This window comes from Myotis myotis, unplaced genomic scaffold (assembly GCF_014108235.1).
Source record: "Myotis myotis isolate mMyoMyo1 unplaced genomic scaffold, mMyoMyo1.p scaffold_m19_p_16, whole genome shotgun sequence".
NCBI classification, from domain to species: Eukaryota; Metazoa; Chordata; class Mammalia; order Chiroptera; family Vespertilionidae; genus Myotis; species Myotis myotis.
Window position 1 is genome coordinate 12719650 of NW_023416320.1, and position 12455 is coordinate 12732104.

The 12455-nt window shown below is 45.0% G+C and overlaps 1 protein-coding gene across 4 annotated transcripts in view; it reads right to left on the reverse strand.

The window, feature by feature from the left end:
- NCALD (neurocalcin delta) overlaps positions 1-12455 on the reverse strand; it is a 291656-nt gene that overhangs the window by 212137 nt on the left and 67064 nt on the right. For all 4 annotated transcript variants that reach the window (XM_036337949.1, XM_036337948.1, XM_036337946.1 and 1 more), the window contains exon 2: positions 809-860. The gene's annotated coding sequence lies outside the window, so the exon portion shown is untranslated. The remainder of the gene's footprint in view (positions 1-808; positions 861-12455) is intronic.

Sequence of the window (12455 nt, forward strand, 5' to 3'; positions counted from 1 at the left end):
GTGTACCACCAAAAATAAAACTCACCAAGCTGACTCAAAAATAGACAGAAAACCTAAACAAATCACAAATTAAATCAGTTGGTAAAAAAAAAAAAAATCTTCCTTCAAAGAAAACACCAGGCCCAAACTGTTTTCCTCTCATTAACTATACATTTAAGTAGCAAGTAATTCCAATATTTTGAAAACTGTTCCTGACAAGGAGAATACCAAAGAGAAACATTTTATCCAACCTCAGGACTAAAACTTAGCAAGCTAAGTCTAGCTGAGTTTAGAAAAGATAATCCATCATGATTTTATGTCAGCAATGCAAGGTAGCTTAACATTAGAAAATCAATTAATGCAAATTACCATGAACAGATAACGGATAAAAGTTATTTGATCATATCAGTAGATTAGAAAGCATTCAATAAAATTAACATCAAGTGAGCTGATTTATTTTTACAAACTAGAAATAGAAGAGAAACATCTTAATCTTATATAGAGTAATAGATTATTATGAAAGCACCTTCATCAAATGATGTACCATAATTGATTTGATATAATTCGCCCGCCAGTGGATATTTAGATTCTCTCCTCTTTGCTGTGTCTGGCTATTACAATTTACGCTGTGAGGAACATCTCTGTGCATGTTGGTCAAACTGCCTAACCTCTCTGTGTCTCCATTTCCTCATGTATGAGATGAAAATAAAATAGCGCATTAACTCCCAGGGCTATTGCAAGGATTAAATAAAATGATGGGTGAGGTCATAGCAAGTCTTGGGAGAAAAGCAGTGTTTATAAATCTGAGGAAAACACTTTCTGTATTTACCTGGTAGTAGATCTCTCAAAGCACTTGAAGGCTCCAGTCAGAAGAGGTCACTCTGTCAAAAATAAAGGCAGTTATTGTCTTAGGTGATCAGAAACTATGGATATAATATCGCGGGAAGCAATCAGAGACGAGGACTATTAACTTGCTCCAGGATTCCTTTGGATCACTTGATATCCTCTGCCCGTCCCAGCTTCCATCCCTCTAGTCGGTCAGGAAGGGTTACTGCCATGCTCCCTCTGTGTGCCCCTGCTCTACAGCGCGTGGCCAGGGCGATGACGCTAAAAGATGAGCATGGCACGCCACACCCCTCCCAAAACCCCTCCCGCAACTTCCCCTTACCCTTGGGAGAAAGGCCAGCCTTGCCATGACTTTGAAGGCCCTTGACCATCTGATGCCCACCAACTTCTCCAGCCTTGTCTCTCATCTCTGCACCACTGTGTGAGCTCCAGCTACACTGGACTTCCTTCAGCTCATCACTCCCTGCCACCTCCCAGCTTTCATACACACTGCTCCTCCTGCCAGGACTGCCTTCCCCCTTCCCCACTCACCTCCCTCCGACCAACTCCTACTTATCCTTCCACTTTCCTCCTAAAAGTAACTCCCTCAGTGAGGCTGTCTGCTCCCTTGACCACCGTAAGCTCCCCTATTTATACTTCCAAAGATGCCAACACAACTTCTTCTGTCACATCATACATCAATATAGCTTGTCTTCCCTGTAAGCCCAGGGATCATGTCTGTTTTGTTCACATCTATATCCTCATGCCTAGCTCAGCATTGGTCTCACAGTAGATGCCTAATAAATATTTATTGAGTAAAATAATTAGCAAACTCATTCTTCAGTCCTTAGCTTTCCAACTCATCTTTTAATTCATACTAGTAATCTAATAGGCTTCCTACTTCACTATCAGATTTCACTGGTGATCAGATTCACCTATTGTAAGAGACAATGCTATTTTATATGACATTCAGAAAGAAAAAAAAATGGCTGCAAATTAAACAGTCATACAACACTAAGGTTAGAACTTTTATTTTATATGTACTGAAAGAGCTCTGGTAGGATTATTTAGACATGGATTTTAGTGTGTGCATTAAAAAGAAAAAAATGCAATAAATTAATTAGGTACTTCAGTTTAATTTGGTTTACGTATCACATTCCGAACCCACTTTCCTAAGTCACTTTTGACACAAGTTTCAACAACTGTGTTTTTCTACACAATATTACCCACTATGCCACCAAGAACTTTAGTGACGCGACATTACTTAAAAGAGTGCTCAAGTATTATACTTGGGATTTTCTTCTAAGCTTCTGACACCTTTCCACAAGTCTTGATGTTGGCACGAAAATCTTACTAGGTGTCAACGGAAGATTTCAGTCAAAACTTAGGACTCACATTCCTTCCTCCGATCGTCATCAAATGGATCTCTGACTGAAACCATAAGGGGTCTCAGTTGTCTCGCGACCAAGTTCCATGTATGAACTACCAAGTTCAAGTTCAAACATGTGTAGGCAATGCAACTACAGCACAACGACATCTGACCAATTACAATAAAAAATGCTTTGGGTTGTACCACACATTTGGTATCAGACTATTAAAATGTGAGAAAAACGGAGTGCTCAACCCAGGAGAGGTAGTGTCTGTGGGGATCCTGGTGCTGTCCCTTCAGCTGTCTCCCTGGAGCCCAGGGCCCAGTCTCTCCTCACAGGCTCTGGTTCACTCCGCCCTCCCTTCACTGGAGCCAGGAAGTGAGTCTCGGTGGGAGCTCCACATGACCAAGAACTTGTGGGCAACCCGTGGCAGCTGAGGGTCGATTCTACGCCACAACCAGAATGAAACTGAAGCCCTCACGCCTATAACCACAAGGGACCGAATGAGGCACGACCTCGAATGAACTTAGAAGTTGACCTTTGCCCATTCGAGGTCTCACATAAGACTGCATCCCTGGCCCACCCCTTCACTGCAGCCTCATAAGACTTTAAACAGAAGACTCGGCTAAGCCATGCCCAGACTCTGATGCCACAGAAACTGGGTGATAAAGATGTGTGTGGTTTAAGTGCTAACTTAGTGATAGTATTGTTTTGCAACAATAAATAACTAATACAGAATTGTACGAGCTACGTCTAAAATAAGTCAGTAATTGCACCTGAGGATTTCACCTGTGAGAAAAGTGCGGGGGCTTTATGACATCTGCTCTCTACATTATGATTCTTTACTGTTTCTGTTCTCAGTTGTATTCCTAACAATTGCCCAGAGAAGTAACCCAGTTAAGACAGTACTAATACACTTCTCTTTACTTAGCAAAGCAGAACCTATTTGTGTGCAACAGGCAGTTTCTTTAAAAGCATCATATGAAAGACATCACAGCAACCATTGTCCAAAAATGTCTCTTCAAGTGGCTTGTCACAGTGTCTGAAAAACTCCCACTACAGAACCATTCTTCTGGAAATAAAGCCATGTATCTTTAGAGATATTCTTTGAAAATGAAAATATCCCAATGAAGAAGCATAACACATTAGATCATTATCCTCTACCAATAACCTTTGCTGATTTAATTTACCATATAGTCCAGTGATGGCGAACCTTTTGAGCTCGGCGTGTCAGCATTTTAAAAAACCCTAACTTATAGGGGAGGCTAGGGGACTGTCAAGGGCGGGGGGGGCGGGGAGGAAAAATGGACACATATGTAATACCCTTTGTAATACTTTAAGCAATAAAAAAAATAAAATAAAATAAATTTTAAAAATAAATAAATAAATAAATAAATAAAAAACCCTAACTTAACTCTGGTGCTGTGTCACATATAGAAATTTTTTGATATTTGCAATCATAGTAAAACAAAGACTTATATTTTTGATATTTATTTTATATACTTAAATGCCATTTAACAAAGAAAAATCAACCAAAAAAATGAGTTCGCGTGTCACCTCTGACACGCGTGTCATAGGTTCACCATCACTGATATAGTCACTGCCCTAACAAAGCCTTAAGGAAATGGTCATGAAATATTCTCATTCTCTCTCTCTCTCTCTCTCACACACACACACACACACACACACACTCATTCACTTACACCTGGTCAGAGGCATGACCAGAAATTCTGGCTCCTCGCATGTTGGAGGGGGGAGATGAGCGCACAGGCGCTGGGCTGAGAGAAGATGGGGGCCATCAGCTCGCACTCCTGCAGCTAAGCCCAGGCACAGGTGCTTCCACTCTGGAGGAAGGGGGCATTTCCTGACTTCCGCTGGCCCAGCCATGCCCCTTGAGCAGTCCTCCCAGAGGAGACGCCTAACTACTCTTCTGACCTATTAAAAGACGTCTTGCTTCTTTTGTGTGGTTAAAAAATAACACAACCCTGCCTTCTTCACCCATTTTTAACTGTGTAGCAGTGCTGTTAACTGCTGTCCCAGTGTTGGACAGCAGGTCTCTAGGGCTGACTTCATCTTGCAGAACTGAAACTTTACAGCCATTGAATAGCACTCCCCTTACTCCCTCCTCCCAGCCCTGGCGACCAGTCTCTGCTTCTAGGAGCCTGACTACTTTAGACGCCTCATGTACGTGGAATCATGCAGGACTGGCTCATTTCACCTAGCATAACAACCGCAGGGCTCACCCACGCTGTTGCATATGTCAGGGTTACCTTCATTTTAGGCTGAAAAATGTTCCATGGTATGTATATACCACATAAAACACCATCCTTTTTTTTTTTTTTCCCAAACATTGACAGACTTTATTGGGGAGGTTCCCACCTGGGATCCCACCTCTTAAAAAAGTGCATAGAAAAGAAGGGATTTAGAAACCTTTGTACAATATCTACATTCTGGGCCCCCAGGGCAAGAAGGGGGCAATTGCTGAGTGGGCTGGAGGGGTAGGGGCAGAGCCCTTGCCACCTGCATGCCCACATTCACCCTGGACATGAGGGTGGGGGTGAGATGCTCTGGGGGGACTAGGGAGCCCCCAGACCAGGGGCAAGATGGCAGCGGGAGGTGTGGGCAACCACAGCTAAAACACCATCCTTAAGGAACAACTTTTCAAATAAATGTATGTCTTTCAGAAACATGCCATCAGGCTAGACCAGAGCGGACTATAGTGCCAGAGGTTTCCTCCTCCCCGGACAAGTGTTCGGGTCACAGGGTCTCCTCTGTGCGACTCAGCTGTGGCTGGAAAAAGGGGGAGGAGAGGGACCCCACTGGAAAAGCCAGTGGCCTCTCTGGGCCTCAGTTTCCTCATCTACAAAGTGGTCATATTGGATTAGATGACGTATCAGTTCAAGGTCTCAGTAGGAAAGAGATGAGACACTCAAATGGGAGCTTTTATAAGGGGATTGTTACAAAGCATGGACCAGCTTAAGGAAACCACCAAACGATGGTGAAATGGATGCCTCCCATTGGCCAAATCCAAACAGAAGCCAGAGGGCAGATAAGCCCATGGGTGTGGTTGGTCCATGGAAACTAGCCTCCCAGGACCCAGGACAGTGCAGAGAAGGGGAGAGAACGGATCTGGAAGGACAGCGAACACCCAGCACAGATCACTCCTGAGCGCCATCGAGCTCCAATATTCCATGACCATTTTGGTACAAAATTGAGCTTGGCTACAGCAAGGGAAAAATAAATCTGTTTACACCAAAGATTTGCAGAAAATCCACCAGGACACAGTTTCTCATCCTTCCCTGAGCTTAGCTCCAACAGTGACATGTGCTTGCTGCTCTCAGAAACAGCTCAGACAGGATATCTCACTCAACAGCCCCTGGTTTTCTCTCACTGAGCTCTTACAAGTGGGGTGCGATTCGGTTCTGAGCCAGTAACTGATGTTTCTCCTCCTCATCTTCTCCCCTGAGATCCTGTTCTTCCTGAAGGAGGCTCCGTCTCACAGAAGAGGTACAGCAGGGGCAGAGACAGGGCTTTTCAACCAGCGCTCGGAGCCTCAGAGCACAGACAAGGGGACAAGCCAGAGCAATGCTTCGTTCCCCCCTGCCACCCGCACCAGACCCGCAAGGGGATTTGTGTTGGGGAGAGTGTGGAGAGCAGGCAGGGACCGAGCAGACGTGTGGTGCCTGAGCCGCTGCTGAGCCCCCGAGTCCTTTTCCTCTTCCCACACATGTCACTTTCAAAGCTCCCATGGCTTCCCTGGGCTGGGCCGCGCTCCCAGTGCCGCCTCATCCACCACACGCCCGGCCTCCAGGGGCAGCGAGGCCCCCGGGGCTCAGGAGTCACAGGGGAGCTCAGACCCAGGACAGACGTGTGAGATTTTTAATTTCCAGAATCAAGTTGAAAGTTCCACTTTGACATGTGGTTGCTTCTCAGGGAGTTCCTAGGATCGATGGCCCTAAAGACCCAGGCCACGTGCTGCCCAGGTCCAGCATCTGCCCTTCCCTGAATGAGAGGCGACGCCACGCTCCAGGGCACGTGGGCTTTGCTGTGACTGTCACACACACGTCCAGCTCGGCGGCCCCTGGGCTGTGAAAGCTCTCTCAGGACAGCCGGGGGCCACCTGGGTTAGCACCAAAACCTGTCTGGGAAAAACCAAGTTTTCCAAGTAAAATATGTCTGTTCTTTCAAAGGAGATTGGTTCTTTCCAAAAGGCTTTAGAAAGTGGAGGAAGACTCCCTAACTTCTGGCAAAGAACTAACTAGAAGGAGGAAGGAGGCTCCCCTCCTGCCCATTCTGAAGAGGAGGCCACCTGGGCCTAAGGTTCAGGGCGACCCAACCTCTCAACCTCTCTGCTTCTTGCTTCCCTCGTCAGCAAAAACGCCAGGAGTCTGGATTAAGATAACTGTCAAGGCCCCTTCCCATTCTAAAAATATATGACTTTTGCCCAGCTGGTGTGGCTCAGTGGTTGAACCAAGAGGTCACCAGTTCGGTTTCTGGTCAGGATACATGCCTGGGTTGTGGGCTCGATCCCTGGTAGGGAGCATGCAGGAGGCAGCTGATCAATGTTTCTCTCTCATCAATGTTTCTATCTCTCTGTCTCTCTCCCTTCCTCACTCTCTAAAATCACCATATATATATGTATCAAATGGCCCCTCTGTAACATTGCACAGTGCGCCCCTGACGTGGCCACTTTAGTCTGCTTCCGACTCAACTCTGGCTGAAAATATTACAACTGGAGGATCTGTGAGCGCTAAGTCTGATCCAGACTCCGTCCAAAGCAGAGTGCCAGGTGTTAGCTTGTCTATCTAAGGGGAAACCAAATGGAAAAAAAGAGAACGCAGCAAGCCTAGGTGTAATATTGAACTGTTTTTGAAAACCCACCGTCTACACATATCAGAAACAACGTATTTTCAGAGCTGTGACCAAGTCAAACGTCCCTCAAACACAAAAAAGCAGCCTGTCGTGAGAAACTGAGAATGCAGCAAGCTGCCGTGGTAAAATGCAAGTACTCCTTCATAAGTAGTTTGAATGCTTCCAGCTCTCTCAGTAAATACCAAGTCAACCTATCAAACATATTCAGGGGGAACGTCATCAAGCAGTCAGTCACGTAGGTAAGATCAGCCTAGATCTCCCTCGAGCACTTGGCCCTGATCAGGTATAAACCTCTTCCCCAAACTGACCCCTCCTCTTGCTCGCCCTTTCCACTCGGCACACAAGCCAGGAACCTGAACACCATTTAACAGTCCTCCTCTTCTCCTCCCATCAATAACCAGATCCCTTGGGTGAGGCTAAAAAAGTAATAATAACGAAGAGAAAATGATGCATAACTCAGAGCAGTATGTCCTCAAAGCTCCTTCCACTCCTCAGTGAGCCCCACATGGGAGCCCTCCTTGAGGGGTGGGCCAGAGGGAGACCTTGGCCTTTCTAAAGCTCCATGATCAACTCCCAGAGCACACACCTCTCCTCTCACTTCTCCTCTACACCAGCCCCTTAACCCACCTCCAGAATCTTCGTCACTGCATTATAAAAAGCAGGGAGCAGACCCGGCAAAGATGGGACTTACTTTAGAGCAGCGGTTCTCAACCCGTGGGTCGCGACCCCTTTGGGGGTCGAACGACCCTTTCACGGGGGTCGCCTAAGACCATCGGAAAACACATATATAATTACATATTGTTTTTGTGATTAATCACGATGCTTTAATTATGTTCAATTTGTAACAATGAAAATACATCCTGCATATCAGATATTTACATGACGATTCATAACAGTAGCAAAATTACAGTGATGAAGTAGCAACGAAAATAATTTTATGGTTGGGGGTCACCACAACATGAGGAACTGTATTAAAGGGTCGCAGTGTGTGTATTAGGAAGGGTGAAAACCACTGCTTTAGAGGAAGAGGAAGGGGAGGGAGCTGAGTGGATACAGGCAAAATTCCTTGATAGGGAGATGGGGAAGAATTTCAAATGCTGCGTTTTAATACTATGTGTTGCACATACAGACACACCTGTACATAGACACACATCCCCAAAACATGCAGAGTGACTGTGCACGTTTACAAGAGATGAAAGAGACATGCTGGATGGAATGGAGTCTGGCTCACAAAGCCTGTCTGAGGACATCTGACTATGAACTGTGTATTAGATGACTTTGTGGAATTACTGTTCATTGTCTTGGATGTAATGATGATATTGTGTTTGTGTAGAAGACTGTTGCTATTCTTAGAATATTTAGGGATGCAGTATGATGATGTCCTCAACTTATATTCAAGTGGTTTGGAAAAAAAAAATGTGAACATTTATCCACAAATCTTACCGAAACACAAACTTAATCCCTTGTGCATAGACAGGGTGGGGCAGAATTGGGTTTACAGTTGTTCAGATGGAAAATAATACAATAATTAATAAACACTATTACAAGGGTAAACTGTTTCCCCCTGTACACCTCCTTTTGCCCCACCCTGTATGTGGCAGGAACATGAGAGAGAAAGCGCATGTAACAAAGTGAAGGGACTATGTATTCTTCTGACAACTTTTCTGTGGGTTAATTTTCAAAATAAAGAGGGATGAACAATAAATAATAAATAGAGTCCCTTTCACGTGTGTACTAAATAGTCCCCACAATGCCCTGGCATCTTCCTTGGAAGCTTTAACGGCCTGACCCGGGGTGTGGAAACAATGCTCACGGCCCTTTGCGCTGGGAGGGTGTGTGTATTAAATCCTCAGGGAACCAGCTTTCTAACGGGAAAGTCATAGCTTCGGGATGGCCCTCAGGAGGACTAGCTCTGGGAGGAACCTAAACAAATCTCTTCAGCATCCCCCATGGCCTCAGCCAGGGTCCCTGCCCAGCACCAGGCAGCTCCTCCCTGCGAACTTCTTTGCCCACCATCGGTATGACACAGCCCTGATCCTCCAGCCGCATATTCCAAGGGTGACCCCTTAATTTATTGTTCACATTAAGATACTTCAGAGTACAAAGGGGTGCTAACTAGACAGGGTGCTGGGACAAGCAGTCAACTAGGACTATCCCAGGAACACCTGGCTATCTGGCCATCCTACTTATCCCCCATGAGTGGGTGTATTAGACAAATACACAAATGATAGCAACAGTAATCATTAACCATATAACGAAACAATAGCCACGGGCAATCATTAACCATCAACAAATTGCTTGGGAGTTCAAAGGAGGGACAAGGTGATTCCTTTGGAGGAAATCAGAAAGAAATTCATGGAGGAGAGGGGATTTCAAATTGGTCTGAAAATAATAGCAGCCTTGAGATCGTCACCATAAAATAGCAGGATTTCTACAGGGAGATGTGGAAGGAAAGGTTGCTCCAAATAGAAGGCATTGTGAGAGCAAAAGCCAAAGTAGGGAAGTATGGCATATGCCAGGGAAATGGAAGCAATCTATCCTATATAATAAGAGGGAAATAGGCAAATTGACCCTAACGGTGGAACGACCAGTCGCTATGATGCGCACTGACCACCAGGGGACAGACGTTCAATGCAGGAGGTGCCCCCTTGTGGTCAGTGCACTTCCACAGGGAGAGCACCACTCATCCAGAAGCCGGCTCATGGCTGGCCAATGCAGCGGCGGTGGCGGGAGCACTAAGGATGTCTGACTAATGGCTTAGGCCTGGGGAGCAGGCCTAGGCTGGCAGGTGGACATCCCCCAAGCGATCCTGGACTACAAGAGGGATGTTGGACTGCCAGCTTAAACCCGATCCCCCAGGAAGTGGGCCTAAGCCGGCAGGTGAACATCCCCCAAGGGGTCCCAGACTGTGAGAGGGCACAGGTCGGGCTAAGGGACCAACCCTCACCCCACCCCCGCCCGAGTGCATGAATTTTCATGCACTGGGCCTCTAGTCTATTGTAATGATGTGAAGGGGTGCCCATTAGGAAAGACGAGGAGAAGAACTGGGCGGGTACATTGGAATCACAGTGAGAAGTGCATACTCAGTCCGCCAGGTGATAGAGAGTCACTGAGGGCTCAGGGAAGGATGGTAATAAGACTGTGGAGGGCTTTGAATACCAGGCTAAAGGCAGGCCAGAGAATCAGACATAACTTTTATAAACACAGATGATATAAACCAAAAGAAAACTGTTACAGACATTGATGTCACAAGCGTCTCAAACCTCTTTTATTCTCTCTAGTGGGTGGTTCTGTTTTATGTGCTGGGTCGAGTATTACTTCTTCTGTCAATTTCTCATCATGACCATTTTTACAGGAGCTGTATTGCTAGAGAGTGACTGTCACAGAAACAGAAATGAGAGAATTAAATGTTCAGAATTATCCAAGCTCAAGAAGATAAAAACAGAAAACACAGCATTTGAGGTAAAGGAAAAACAGGTTAGCCAGAGGGGAGGGATGGGGTAAGTTTCCTTTGATGGGAAATTACATTTTGAAGGCACAGCCCATGTTAATTCAAGTCCTTCTATCCCCCACAAAAGAGCCTGAGGCAATGTCACATTTAATAAGATTAATTCGTTTTCCCCAAAAGTTAATTTACAGACTTTTAATAGATTACATAGAGAATTTCAATGGGGGGGGCGGGGTTAAGAGAAAATATTTCAACCGTTTTCAGTTTTATCCCACATATTTGACTAGACAAGAGCACAAGCCTTATAGAAGAATGTCATTCTAGAGAAAATTATTAGCATCAAATCTTTCCAGAAAAGGGGCAAAACACTGGCGAAGCAATCTCATTTCCAGAGGAGAATGGCCCAACAGGAAGCCAGCGCTCTCTGGTCTCTCAATACAAAGCCAGGAATATTTGTAAACAGAGATCACATACTCCCTTTGTGTAGAGGGTGTGCCCTGCTCTTCAAAATATAACCGCTGGTCAGTTAAGGCCATAAATGAATAGGAGACAAGGCTGATCTAGAAAGGTCATCCTTGGGTTTTCAATCTATGGGTTTTCACATCGGCAAAGGACATCCAGGAAAAATAAACAGGAGCCAACTTTCAGAGGTTTCCGCTGGGCTTTGAGCTTTCAAAGAGATAATTGCAATTAAATGGAACCCATCAAATTTGCTTGAATCCAGAAGGTCCTGCCTATATCTACACCTTTGGAGGATGAAAGGGAACCAGTTCATTATTTTGAAACCTGGTAAATAAAGGAGAGGAATCATTATCTCCTATATGAACCGTACCACTGGGTGACCAAAAAGTAAATGAGGGGAAGCAATTTTTTTATAAAAATATTCCACCTAGTAAGTGGGGAAAAAAAATAGTCTAAACTAAAATATTACCATTTTAACAACTCCAATAAATAAATGAAGCTAAGCACTGAGCACCAATGGTTAACATTTCAAATATGTGCTTCCTGATGGAAGACACTCCTATAGTGTTGCCAAAGGACTGAGTCTGGTGGCACCTCTGAATCCAGCTGCCATATTGTAGGAACTACAGGAGACAGAGGAATGCAGTAAAATGTATCATTTGTATGCGATCAGCAAAATCAATGAAGTTCTATGTATGAGTGAATATCCTCTTGTATTGGCCTGATAAAATCTTCTATTAACTTTACCTCCAGAGATAGACTCACCCAGGCAAGTCTGGCTGCACTACTTAGAGCTCAACCTCCCATCAGCAGGAGCCAACAATGAGCCCCAGTGGGCCAGCTGGCTACCTGATGGGGGTTGATTACATTGGTTCCCTTCATCATGGAGGGGGCAATGTGTCCTCACTGGAATACATTCTGGATGTGGATTTGCAAGCAGCACCATCCACATACTTAGGCAATGCCTTACTTATCATCAGCGTATCCCTTACAACATTTCTTCTGACCAAGGCAATAATTTCTCAGCAAGAGAAGTGTAGCGACTGTCTTATGACCATGAAATTCTCTGGTCTTGCCACATACTCCATCATCCAGAAGCCCCTGAAGTGACAGAATGGTGCAATCACCTACTGAAGAGAGTCACCAACTGAGCTATAATACCTTGAAAGTTTCTGGCACAATAGTACAAGATGCAATATATGCTTTGAACCAACAATCCTTTGGGGGGCTATTTCTTCCATAACGAGGCTACACAGGACTGGGAACCAGTGGTTAAATTTGGAGGATCTGCTCTTATTATTATGCCTAACAACCTAATCACAAAAATCTTGCTTCATGTCCCTGAGATTTGGAGTTCTGCTGGTTTAGAGTTATTAGTTCCCAAGAGAAAACATTTTCATTGTGGGCACAAGAATGGTTCCACTGGACTAAAATTCGAGACTTATCTTTGGTCATTTAATTAGACTCCTTGTGCCATTGAACCAATATGGGCAAAGAGA